Source organism: Chaetodon trifascialis, chromosome 3, assembly GCF_039877785.1.
Source record: "Chaetodon trifascialis isolate fChaTrf1 chromosome 3, fChaTrf1.hap1, whole genome shotgun sequence".
Classification (NCBI taxonomy): domain Eukaryota; kingdom Metazoa; phylum Chordata; class Actinopteri; order Chaetodontiformes; family Chaetodontidae; genus Chaetodon; species Chaetodon trifascialis.
Window position 1 is genome coordinate 23,957,204 of NC_092058.1, and position 14,018 is coordinate 23,971,221.

Here is a 14,018-nt window from a genome sequence, read left to right on the forward strand (position 1 = left end):
AAATTGCCATTGCAGGGATTGAGGAGCTTCAGGTTTTCATTAGTTTTGGAGATGAGTGCTAATTTTTTTAAGGGGTGGAAGCCTCGTACATCTAATCTTGCGTATAGATGGATCACAAATGCCTTCTTTATACAGACGTGGGCAGGCACTGTTGCTTCAAAAGAGCAGAAAGAGCATCTACAGTGCGTCCTCTCTTGAAGCTTTGATGGTGCACCTGGCGGTTGTTGTGAGGTCAAAGGTCAACACAGTTTCATTATGAAAGATCATAATGAATTTTGAAAGATGATTTCAGTGTTTGGTTTTTGGTTGCACGTAATTGTTACTGTTTTTCCAGTCTGACATCTCTATATAGTCAGAGATATAGAGGAAACATATACACACCAGCATCCTCTGACAAGTCACTGACTTCATAATGGTGTCTGTCTCCATCCATCAGCTGTTTCCATGACTCCCACTACTGTCGCTTGCTCCTGTTGCATTGGCTGACACCTATGCTTGAGAGACATTCTTTTTAATTGCACTCTCTGTTTTGTAACTATCTTCTCTCCCAGTGGACTTGGAAAACTGTCAGAGTGAACCAGCTCCAGGCTAAATCATTTAAAACAAGCCTTATGTGTTTAAGTATCTGTTGATATATATGGTGCTGTTAATTGTGTGCACATTTCACGTCCTTAGCTTTCCTTCAAGTTCCCGTCAGTCGTACCTTAAGGTACTGTAATGAGTCATGTGTAAAATGACATTTTTCCTTTGTATTACTCCGCATATGAAATTAGTATTCAGTCCTGGTAAATAAATTTACATTGTGGTGGTCCAATTTTTCTACTGTATAACTAAATTGTTGTGTTCTCAGCTTAAAGCAATGAGTAAGAATTTAGAATTATTAACTATTTTAGATTGTGATTACTTTGACTTGGGCCTGGAGGAAATAACATTATAGTGTCTAATAACAAATAAGCAGTGGAGATGCAATTTATCTTCAGAAGTGCTTCAGTCTGCTTGGTGCAGCTGTCACACAACATCCTGAACTGTGTGCAGTGGATTTTGGACCTTTCATCAAGAAGGAAGCCTCCAGAGTCATCACTGTGCTGCTCAGGAAACCACTTTTGCAGTTTGTATGGGAGCATTATCATCTGAAAAATGAGACCATCATGAGGGAGCAGTGTTTGCACCCTGGGGTGCTACTGGTTGCATAAAATGGCCTTGTATTCTTTGGCTGATATACAACTATGCAGGGTAATTATCAGACATAATGAGTCACTAGATGGCTCCCCATATCATTACAGATCCATGCTTAACAGTTGGCAACAGACATTGTGAGTTGGAGAGATCAGTTCATTTCTAAACTTTTTTGGATGTATGAACACACACACACACACACACACACACACACACACACACACACACACACACACACCACTAATAGACACTGAATTTAATGATTGCCCTGCACTGACTCACTTTGTTTTGCTAAGCACTGAAATAATTCAGGATCACCTCACTGATAATTGATGACAACTGTATGGTACTCAAGTTATGATTTGTACTGTATTAGCTTAAAGGTATTGTCCAATGTTTTGAGAAATTTGTTTGTTCACTGTCTTACTGAGAGTTGCATGACAATATCAATGTCAGTTTCAATCGGTTTGTGTTTAGCTTAGCTTAGCAGAAAGAGGGGAACCAGCTAGCCTCCATCTGCTATGGTCTGCGTTTTTACTTTAGTTTTCTGGTTATGTTGTTGCTGTTTTTCTTAATGGCTTTCTTTTTCTCCTTGCTTGCAGTGGAGGTGTGGCCTGGCGGTGCTGCCACTCATCGTCGCACCGGAGGCTGATCTCCACTGATTGCCTGACCATCTTAAGGAGCGTGGCAGCATGGGCACGCTGCCAGATTGACTGAGCTTCCATGCCACAACTTTCCAGCTTTTTCCTAGTTCTTGATCTCGTTCCATAGTATTCTGGTTCTGCTAAGGATTGTTTCTTGTTTCATTGTATTGCCTTGTATTGTTAGTTAGTTTTCCGGTCCTAGTTTTGTCTTTGCTTTCTGGTCTTTGTTTCCTACCCACTCGCCACAGTGTAGTGATCTTTTGCTTCTTAGGGCTGATTTTGTGTTATAGTTATTCCTAGGGGTTTTGGTAGCGACAGTCTGTTTAGTTGTTATTTCTTAGTACAGTTATTGTTTCCTACCCGCTCGCCACGGTGTAGTGATCTTTTGTTTTTCTGGGCTGATTTTGTGTTCTTGTAATTTTTCCTAGTCAGTAATAAACCGTTGTTTTGTTAACGGCTCCTTGTCTCCTGCTGATTGTCTGCACCTCTGGTCCAGCAATAGCTGTGATTCTCTGGAATCTTAACACCATCAAAAGCAAAGATAAGATATAAGATAAGTAAGTAAGATATAAGATACTTTAAAGCCACAATAATTAATATTATCATATCAATAATGAATCACATGACTATTTGTATTTAAAAGTGGTTACTTGTGGTAAAGAACTCTCAAACTTCATTCATCTAGCAATCCATCCAGTTTATAGAGATTAATTGTGGGTTTAAGCTCATTGGTCAGTGGTTTAACTTTAATGTTTTGGTTCATTTGAATGCAGAGTTAGTGCATTTCATATTTATAGTAAAGGAAGTAAAAAAAAAAAAAAAATCTGTACCTTGTTATAAAAGATTTTCTGTACAACAGAGAAGACAGTTCTATGATAAACACAATCCTTGTTTATGCAAAAAAGACATCACCCAAAAAGGAAAAGTAGCATTTCCGTCAGAAGACCTAGACACTGAATAACAAGATGCTGTTAAAGAAAATTTGCGACAGAAATTCAAATTATTTGAAGGACTTGTTAGCATAACGTGGGAAAGAGAAGGCCTGTTGTGAATGCCTTATGTAACAGTCACCCAGCACTGCCACTCCACAGATGGTCCAGGAGAGGTGGGCAGTTGTACCAGCACATCTATTTCTACATAGCAGCAGTAAGAGCTCTTATCCTTCTCTGGAAGCCCAAACTCTGACAGGAGGCTGAGGTACTTGACAAGCAGCAGTGAGGCCAGATACCATGATTAAAAATGGATGCTGATGCGAGAGAGAATGTCAGTATGATGCTGCCATAACACACTCATATAGAAAAAAAAAAGCAGGGTTATTGATTATGGTGAGTGAGCAGAATGTGCTAAGAGACAGGCTAGTCCCCGGAGAGGATTTGCATGATTGATGCTTTCTTTACGAGGCTCGTATCCTGTGCTTGTCAACTAGTCAGCTCAGCAGAAAAAAGACATATACTGTACCTGATGATAAATGGGAACTTGTTGAGATGTGATCGCTAAAATATTGAATACAGCTAGACCTACATACAGTATATGGCAGCATGAATAGCAAATAGTTCCTCATTATTAAATTTTTCCATGTGTGAGATTTGAGGAGAGGACAGCTGTAGTTCCCATGCATGAGAAACATGGCTGGTGCTGGCTGTTTGTATATGCAGCTCTCTTTCTCACACAAGCTTCTTTGAATCAGTGGAAAAAATCTGAAAATGTGGTGCAATGCTGACTTAGGAACATTGTATGAATTTCTAGGGATATTTAACATTTGCAGCACTGGCCTACTAAAAGACTGTGCACAACCAGTGGTGGAGAATGATTCAGACCCACTACTTGATTCCTATAATGAAAATATGAAAGAAACATCTTAGCTAGCAGTCATACAAGTGGACACATGCACACACATTTATGAAGGTTCATTTCACATGGAGAAGTGGGGTCATATCTGTTCATCCTATACGTCTATACACAGTATTTCCTACATGTTCTTGGATCATTTGTGGTTGGGATGTGTCAGGCCAAAGCACATCTGCTTTTTTATGTGGTTGGGTAATATATCTGTGGTGGGCCACCACACATCAGTGAGTGACATTTTTATTCTGTGTAGCTTGTCTTGTACTGGATCCAGTCAGTCAGGCTGGCACTGGAGATGGTGATAACACATTTTCTGTTCCTGATCAAAGTACTTATCCATATGACAGGCAATTGAGAGAAAATATGTTATCATAGTCTTTAGTTTCTTTCATTTTCTAAAAACATTGAATAACATGATAAAACCCAGTTCGCTTTTTTCCATACATACTAAAGAATTTCTGTAGGTGTGTTTCTCCGTCCAGCCTTGCAAACTGGCCACACAGCAACACACAGAGCTGACCATAAGCAGGTATATAAAAAGCTGTGATAAAACAACTGAGACGCAAATTCTAAATGTGTTGTATATATGCTCCTAAAACCCAAATAATATTCCCATATCCCACATGTCTTAATCTGAAAATTCTACATTTGGAATAAAGCCTAGCCCTGCGATCGACTGGCAACCGGTCCAGGGTGTACCCTGCCTCTCGCCCGTTGACGGCTGGGATAGGCTCCAGCATCCCCGCAACCCCGAAAGGGATACGCGGTGTAGAAAATGGATGGATGGATGGATGGATGGATGGATGGATGGATGGATGGATGGATGGATGGATGGATGGATGGATGGATGGATGGATGGATGGAATAAAGTCTAATTCTGAAAATCCAACCTAAATATGCTGTTTACATGACCTGTATTGAGTTTGGAATATTGTCATACTGTATATGGGATAATGGTGAAATATTAGTGTGCGTGTAAACAAAGTCACTGTAACATCCAAGTTCATCTTTACTTAGTTCAAGGCAGGCAAAGATTAAAACCAGAAGGTCATACAAACAAGCAGACAAATCCCACAAGAGGCAGGCAGAGGAATCCAAAGGCCAAGAATCATCCAAAAAGGTTCAATCAGGTAGGGCAAGCAAAATATGAATCAAAACACTGGAACACTAGTCAATGCATGACGACAAATGAAACTGGACAGGTGTTAGAAACTAATGAGGGAATGAGCTGCAGCTGAGGAAATGGACAGGGGACATCAGGTGAGGGGAATGAGGTGATTGTAGGGCAGGGTCTGACATGAGGAGAGTTAAGCCTTGACCACCAATATTTTGCCCCTTCATTTAAAATCTGTCCACGTGACCTTTGTTTTACAAAATATGTCTGGACACTTGGGAACCCAAAAGCAATACATCAAATACCAGAGAAGACCATTCTGAACATGAGCAGGGGCCTTATTCTCCTTTGGTGGTAGAGTGTTGAAAAAGGCAAAGAGTAGTAGCTAATTATTTATTAATTTATAGTATCTTAACACCTTTCTGGCACACAGCCTAGCAGGGCCAACCAAAGGTAGGCTAACTGGTAGTCTGCCATTGTTGTTGTTTCAGCTGTATGCTCATTGCAAGTAAGTAAGTAACAATGGTCACCATCTCTCACAGACCCATTTTGCAAACAGATGCACAGAAACCAGAGAGGGCCTTTTTAATACTCTTTTTAATACTATTGCTTGTGAGCGAGAACAGGTTAATAAATAAATAAATAATCAGAGCTGACTGGAGTTGTGTTTTTGTTCACTCTCACCACTCCTAGCCTACGTTTACACATAGCAGGGTATTTTGGGCCCTCCGTTTTCAAAAATAGCATCGTGCACACAACATCGTTTTCAAAAATGTTGTCGTTTACATGAACCCGGATAAATACACTGTCGAGCACCATCATAACTATGCCAACCCTATGGGCGCGAGTGTAAACAAAGGTCGCTCACATGATGTTAAATATTTTCAGTAGCATGTTGTGACATTTCGGAACCTAAAACGCCGTTTAACCCTGTTTACACGGCAAAACATAACCAGTGTTTTCAGAAAGCTTTGGCCGGAGTTTTTAAAAATGATCGTTGTCGGTGAAAAAAACGACAGGCCAAACCGCATGAAAACATATGTTTGTTCCCTGAGTGTAAACGTAGCCAGAGTGTAGACACAATGTTTTCAGTAAAAAGCTCTAAAAACCCACTGTACACTACCTTCCCAACACAAAAGAGCAGACAGACATAATTAGAGAGTACCAAGCAAACATAATTAGCAGCTAAAGAGCCAGATCTTTCCCTCAGGAGTTGGTAGCCAAAAACAGAGCTAAAAGTGAGTGGACTGCAGACTTACATTCTTGAAAGGGGCACATGACTCCAGTTAATGCGAATGTTGCTCCATAGGCAGCTGTTTGCCATTGCACATTCAGGTAATAATTCTCTGTAGGTTCATCACTTCGAACGTCCCCTTTTGCATTGTCACATTTCACATTGTCATGTCACATATTGCTATTATGAAATATCAGTTATAGCCAGTACAGTACAGTATTTCTATATTTGTACAGGAAGTGCAAGTCGTCTCCACCAGCTAAGAAGACTGAGGTCCTGTATGTAGGACACAATTAATAACTTTTTAGGACTCTGTGGTGGCATCTGCAGTTTTCTACACAGTGGTCTGCTGGGGCTGTGGAGGCTCTGAGAGGGACAGAAAACGACTAAACAAACTGGTCAGGAGAGCTGACTCTGTCCTCAACTGCCCTCTGGACACCATCAAGTAGGTGGGTGAGGGATGGATGGTCAGTCATGGACAACTCCTCCCACTCCGTGCATGAGATGGTTGGGGGCTTAAGCAGCTCCTTAAGCAGACTGCTGCATCCATTGTGTAAGAAAGAACGCTACCACAGGCCCTTCATTGCAACAGCTGTCAGACTGTTTAACTCCAGCATCATCTAATGTAGCACTGTGTTCATGTTTGTTTCCCATTTCAAACCTACTGTTTTTGCGCTACTGTTATTTATGCTCATATATGTCCACATTCTTTACATCTTGTGCAATTTTTACTGTGTTGTATATTTTTTCAATTGTGCAATGATACAAAGACTATATTTATTATCCATATTTGGACTGTGCCATTCAATGTTCTTTTTTTTATGCAACAGTATTTTCTCAAGTGCAGTTCAATATAAGGCATTGTTAGATTATTTTTCTTTCTTTCTTCTTTCTTTTTTTATTGTCTAATTATAATCTGAACATACTGTGCATATACATAATTGATTTTTATTTTTATCCTGTATCCTTTTTATCTTTATCTTTAACTTGTATGCAACTGCATTTTTTACTATCTTCCAATACTTTGCTGGCTGTAAACAACTTAATATCCCAGGTGTGGGCTTAATAAAGTTTTATCTTTTCTTATCTTAACTTAACTTAGCTTATCATAATTGAGTAAATATAGTTACTTTTCACTGCTGAAGATATCTTATGTAATCCATTCCACCAGCTACATTTTCATGTACTGTACTATTTTCAGTGAATTTTGTCCAGTGTATTTCAAGCGCATTTATGATGAGTAATTCCCAATTTCTGAGCTCCCTCACATCATTTTTAATAACCCGTTACCATGAGGCTGAATGTTATCCAATAAACCTAAACCAGTCTAACAGCTTTACAAATGCACCGTGCTGCCACTGATTAACTGCTCTGATAATATGATTATTGGAGAAAACTGGGCTCTCTATCAAATCATCAGTTTCCTATAAGATAAAGGATGCAAGAGATAAAGGAGTGAAAAGAAAATTCCATCAAAGTAAGAAAAGAGACACAATGGCTGAGAACTTCCATTACTAAGTGTGACAATTCTACAGATGAGCCAAATGTGTGCTCTCTCTCGTCTCCCATTGTGTTCTAGTGTTATCACCCTGTACACCCCTAGGCACAAATTAATGACACGGATGTCCAAAAAGATGGGCTTTATCATTAATTTTCCCATGTTCTGAAAAATACAATGCAAGATTCAAGGAATAGGACTCACACAAAGCCTGCTATAATTGAGCTCTGCCTTCGGCTGCCGGTAGCAGACTATTGTCCCACTGGAGGCTATTCTTGGTGACTCATTCCTGTGTTGATAGCCAAACAAAGCACCTCTTGGCTGTTTAGGTTAGCAAAAAAAGAAAAGAATAAGAATAGTACTGGTGAGATGGTGAATAGTTAAATGTTTAACAGAGAATATTTCTGTTCAGCTTGATCGTATACTTTGGTATAGCTGCTTCCAGATTGGTGTTTTCATTGAAATAAGGAAGCAGGTATTTCATAAGAGGAATACTGGTGGCGGTCTATTTTGAAGAAGAAGGCATTGTATCACATTGTAGCTGGAACCGTAGGGCATAAATGAGTGAATGGCCTAACGACTAATGAAAGAATATATTTGAGCATGTGGGGAAAGGTTGAACTTTCCTTGACCCTGGAGATGGGAGTAATGAGGTAAACAGTGGCAGGCAGAGACTGAGGTGAATTAGAGGTTTACATTTTCTTAAGTTTTTTGTAAGAATTCATTACCTTGTTTTTTTGTTTTGGGTTTTTTTGTTTTTTTATTGAGCACTTTGCCTAGAATGATAAGATGCCCATCGTTGATGACCTGAGCTTTATTTGAGTCTTTTTCTTACTTATAATAAGCAGGATTCCTCCCTTTACTGTGCTGCCTCCAGGATAAGACAACCAAATGAGATGAAAAGATGAGTGTGCCTTAAACCAAAGTCGAGGTGGGCCAAATATTGTTGATAGTAGAACTCCCTGAACGTCCTCTGCTTTGGGCAAGGTATCATTAATTCAATATGTTGCGAAGGCTATGATGTATTATTTGAGAACTTTTCTCAATATTTATTTGCTCAGGGAAGGTTTACTGTAAATGTAAATGTTATTTTTACAGCATTCCCTTGTGCTCTCTTTCAGACTTCACATACTATATACACAGGAACTGGCACTGCTTAGGTCAGGCTTGGTCTGGTTGGATCACCCTCTGAGCTGCTGCACTACAGAGACTCATGATACTTCTGAAAGACTATTCACCCCAACTCAGGACAAAGACATATGCTAAAATTTATCCAGCACGAAATTCCCCATTAGCTATAGTTCAATGTTCACTGCAGTGAACTCCACAGGGATTTTCAGTCCTTTCAAAGGGGGGATCTCACTTTCTCCCAAATGGGCCCTACAGGGTCCAGGTCCAAGGACAATAAGTCCATGTATCTGTGTGTTGACATAGAAATCAAATTCTTCAAGGTAATTTCTTCTTTAGACAGTTGTAATGCCTTATTGAATATTACATGAATACCCTAATGGAGAGGATGAGTGTAATCAAAATCACGTAAAATAAATGTTTTGTGTGGGGGTGATGAATTATTCAAATAATATGCAGTTTCATTAAACCTGTGGACTTTGTCATGCTTTGCTTTTACTACATGCACTACATCTCTGCAGACAAAGTGTTTTGGGTGGTTGTCTATACACCAGATTTTCATCTTTTTACATCTTCTTGTACTAGAAACCTCTATTAGATACGATATCAGCTTGGATGGAATGCTAGTCTACATAACTAAAATCCAGGATGCTGTAAGTCAGGTGCAGACAGCTCTGCAGGTTGTATGAGTTAGACTGGACTCACCCCATTGTGCCATTTTTGAGAACTTGGTGATCAGGCTGGCTTAGAAAAGGCACCAAAAATGTCCACCCATGGCATGAGCTGCACATGTTAATACTATGCATTAAATATCAAGGGTGATATTTGCAATGATTTATTGATCTTATCTTCTCTTTCTATGAGAAACCGAGGGTAACTAGTTTCGTCTTGACTGAATTCTGGCATCCTCTTGTTAGCACCCAGCATCCATCTGCCCAGTATCTGAAATATGTTTCATCATTAATAAATTAGCTGAATAAAAGACTAAAAGACTAAATAGCTAGCAGCTTGAGTATTTGTCCGAGTTGTTAGATCATCTTCTTATGCAGTTATGTTTTAACGTTAATGCAGCAGCTTTTGTTGGTCTCATTTCAGGTGTAGCTATCTGTAATTGAGAGTGAATCCTCAATTACTAGAATTATCAATTCAAATTGCAGTTTGACCTAAAATCAATTGTAATGATTCTATTTCCAAAGGGCCAAATGTGCTCTTGACTGGCCAAGTCACCTGACCTCAACCCTGGTGAGGACCAGACTGAAGGCAAAAAGCCCACAAAACAGCTCAGAAGTGACAGTGGCTGTATACAGGCCTGCAAGCTACCAAGGTGTATGGGTCATAGACTTGAAACAGTCTAATTAAGAATGGTTGGCAACCATATGTTGAGTATGATGACTTCATTTATGTTGATCTTAATTTGTCCTATTAACTGTCTATTCACTGACTAGACTAAAGACTGAAGAAGTCAACATGCTGAAATGCACAGTGATAAAGTTAACATACTGATGTTTAGGTTTTAGAGTCTATGCTATGCATGGTATATTGTTAGATTAATCTTTATTTTATTTCACTTGTTAGACTAGACATTTCATTATACATTGTACTGTGTATGGCTGTATATGTGACCGTGAAACTTTATTTGATTTTTATCAGGTAATGTTTACCATGTTCAAAAACTGAGAATGATAGCAATGTCATTATTTTTGCAGGGCTTTAAATTTTAACCTGATGACTGCACTAAATGAAAAGTTAGGGGATGACCAAAGTTAAAAATGTTCATCCTGAGGGGAACATGAATGTCTGAACCAAATTTCATGGCAGTGCATCCTATGGTGCTAAGATACTTAAAACATCTGCAAACATCACCGTCATGGCCCCACGAGATGGAAAGTAAAGGCATCACCAAAGTCACTATGCCTCATCCTCCTGGGCTATGGACAGCCATACTAAATATCTGCAGAGCATGTACTGTAAAAACATGGCAGTGCAACTTGACAGACTCTGGTCTGAAGAGGACCTGCCTCCTGTGTGGATATAAAGAGCTCATTCTAAAGTACAAGAACACAACAATTCTTTTTTTCGCCTGATCATACACCAATAAAAACCTAATTGTGAATATTATATTCCATTTCTGCCATATTCTGCCAATAGATCCCCACAAGTCCTACACACTGGACCTTTAAGTTGCTTAACGTTCCAAAAAGCTGAACGTCAGCACATCAACCTCATAAACATTTGTCCTTTCAAATTGTTTTCCTTCTCTAGTTTAGTATGTTGTCAGACTGCTTTTCATGATATACATGCTGTACAACTAAAACTGAAATAATTTCTATTGTTACTAAAATGGTCAAAGTAATCTAGCGAGTATTCATTTGTCGCTCCCTTCTGTAATCCAGGAGGACCTCAGACCACTTTGAAGCACAGTTTACACTTCAGTGATTTAATACACCCAAGCACAGAGGTGTAAATGGACCCGAAGGACTCTCCTCTTTGCTCTCCTGTTTACAATTTACTACTATCCAGTGACAACTGAGAAGCCTGCCACAGCTTGATAAAGATTAATGGAGGCAGGAAATCATTAATCCCCCTGCTCCATTTTTGATCTGGACATAGCTGTAAGTCCCACGACAAGTGCCTAAGTGTTGAGAGGCAGGCAGCAATTCAATCTTATTTTAATTATTTTGATTTGTATTGAAAAAGAAGAGATGAGTTAAAAACTGCTGAAAGAGCTTGGCACATTTTTCCCAGAGTATGATGTGCACTCACAGGCACTTGTAAAATAAACTGATGACCAAAGAGGAGATGACTTACTTCACAATAGACTGAATTTGCTGTTGTTTATATTTTTATATATCACTTTTTTCAGATGTGGACATTTACTTGGAATTATTTGGAGATAGAAAGGCCAATTTCTCCCTTCTATGCAAAAACCTCCCAGATTAAAAAAACATCAGCCGTGTGTCTTGACCTCATACTCTGCCTCCTGGGTAAAATAAGTCGGCCATGATGCTGTAAAATCAATGGCTTTTAACATCACTATATTTCAAGCCCAGGTTCTGGACCAATATCTGCTTGACAGAGTGCATCTCCTTTCTGCTGTCAACATAGGCTGGGGAGAGAAAAGTTTGATTTTTCTTCTCTCTTTAAAAAAAGAAAAGAAGATGTGTACATTATTAATGGCATGTATTACAGATGCAGACCAGAACTCTCAGGGGAGTGAAGTTCTTCCTACTGATACAGAACTGACAACAGCCAGGCAACAGTTTGCATTCTTCTCATCTGCTGCAGCTTGTGGGGCTCCTTTCAGCAGAGCTGGGTATGACTGCTCAGAGGCCTAAGCTACTGATGGATAGGTCATATCTACACTGTCAGGTTATAGGCAACATAATTCCTACAAGTCTCTGGCACAGTGCTGTTGTTGCATAGATTCATGACTAACAGGTCGAGAGGAGATTCTAATGGCGGACGGTTTCAGACGCAGTATATAAAAAGTATAATTCACTTCTGACTTTCACTCAGGTTAAAACTTACATGCAAATCCTGAATTCCCTTAAAACTCCTCTGTCTTTTCTAACCATGTGTTATCTTAATATAAAGCTATTGAATATGTTTTGGGTTTTTTTGTAAATAATGGTGAGCATCCTTTACATTTCATATGAATCATATAATGTTCCACATGATTACTCACTTAGTCCACACTCTTTTTCAGTAGACATGCTTCCATTTGCCGATAGACTGTATTCACAGCTATGCAGACGACACTGTACTAGTGCCTGATGAACCCAGCAATTTTCAACAGACTGCATTAAAAAGTTTGTGTTTGCAACAACTGTTTGAAATTAAAAGATGAAAAAACTGAAATTATCTTTGTCGGTGCTGATTCTAAAAGAGACAAAATCCTAGGAAGGCTGAACAATTCTGGCAAAACCTGAAGCAAAAGCTTCGTAAGCATATTGAGCAGAAGAAGAAGAAGAAGAAGAAGAAGAAGAAGAAGAAGAAGAAGAAGAAGAAGAGACATACTTTATTGATCACTCCACACAACCACATGCACACACCATGCTTCTGTGAAATTAATTCCTCCGTGTTTAACCCATCCTGGTAGTCCTTCCTCCGCGGCAGACCAGGAGCGGTGGGCTGCCAGCCGACAGCGGTGCCCGGGGACCCAGTTCCTTCCTGTCACCATTGGTCAGGTGGTGATCTTCTTGCATGTTTTTAGTGGGGGGGTTTTACAGAGGATACCCCAGGTGAACACAGGGAGAACATGCAAACTCCACACAGAAAGGCCCCTTTTCCTCCAGCAGCAGGCACCAAAGGCATGTTGAAAGACACGCCCCCAGTGCCCACAGCGCCCCAGGTGGGAATCGAACCCAGGACCTTCTAGCTGTGAGGCGACTGTGTTACCACTGTGACACCATGTCACCCGTCCTGAGTATGTCAGAACTGCATTTTTCCATGTGAAAAGGAATGCATGGAAAAATGATGCAAAGAAATTAATTATTGTTTTGGTTTTATCTTGCTTGGAACAATGCTCTTTTAACTAGATTACCACATCATTCCTATCTTAGCATCTTAGCATTACCGTCCTCTCTTTCAGAATTGATTTTTACATTTTATTTCTGGCATATAGGGTTTTAAATTATTTAGCACACCCATAATTGGTCAACTGTCTCTGCCTCTATTCTCCAAACCACTACCTTAGGCCATCAAACACCACAGCATTGTACATACCACCAGTTAAGACACCTTTTAATTTGGTTATTTGTTTAACTGTTAGTACTTTGAGCTGCATTGTGCGTATGAAAGGTGATAATGGAAATCATAAAAGGGAATACACAACAATTAAATGTGAAATTAGTGCTCCAAACTATAAATGTGCTGCAAATGAGAGGTACCACAATGTCGACGTACTGAGACATACATTAACCACATTTATTCTGTCTAGTGAACAGAAGAAATCATCTTAACACACAGTAAGTAATAGATTGAAACAAAGGGATAAGTGCTGAGAGCAGGGAAAGCTGGATGCACCAATTATGGTTGAACATGGTACAAAAAAATATTTTTCTCTTCATGTCTGCTTCTAACAGCCACTACAAACCATTAAGATCCAAAGACTGTGCAGTTTAATAATGCTGAATGATTTCTGTGCAGTTCTCATAAATTCACTTAGTCTCCATGGTTGTTTGGGACTGAAAGTGCAGGGTTGCAAATTTGAACAGATTGTAACTTCTTCAGGTTCATTTTGTAACATCTTTACAGACCAGATTAAAGAAGAGCAGTGCTGATGTTCAGCTGAAATGTTATTGCAGTATCCTAGCATAGCTTTATCTCACAAATTTACTTGCATTATCACAGTGGTTCTTTTCTGCAGAGGGTGGATGG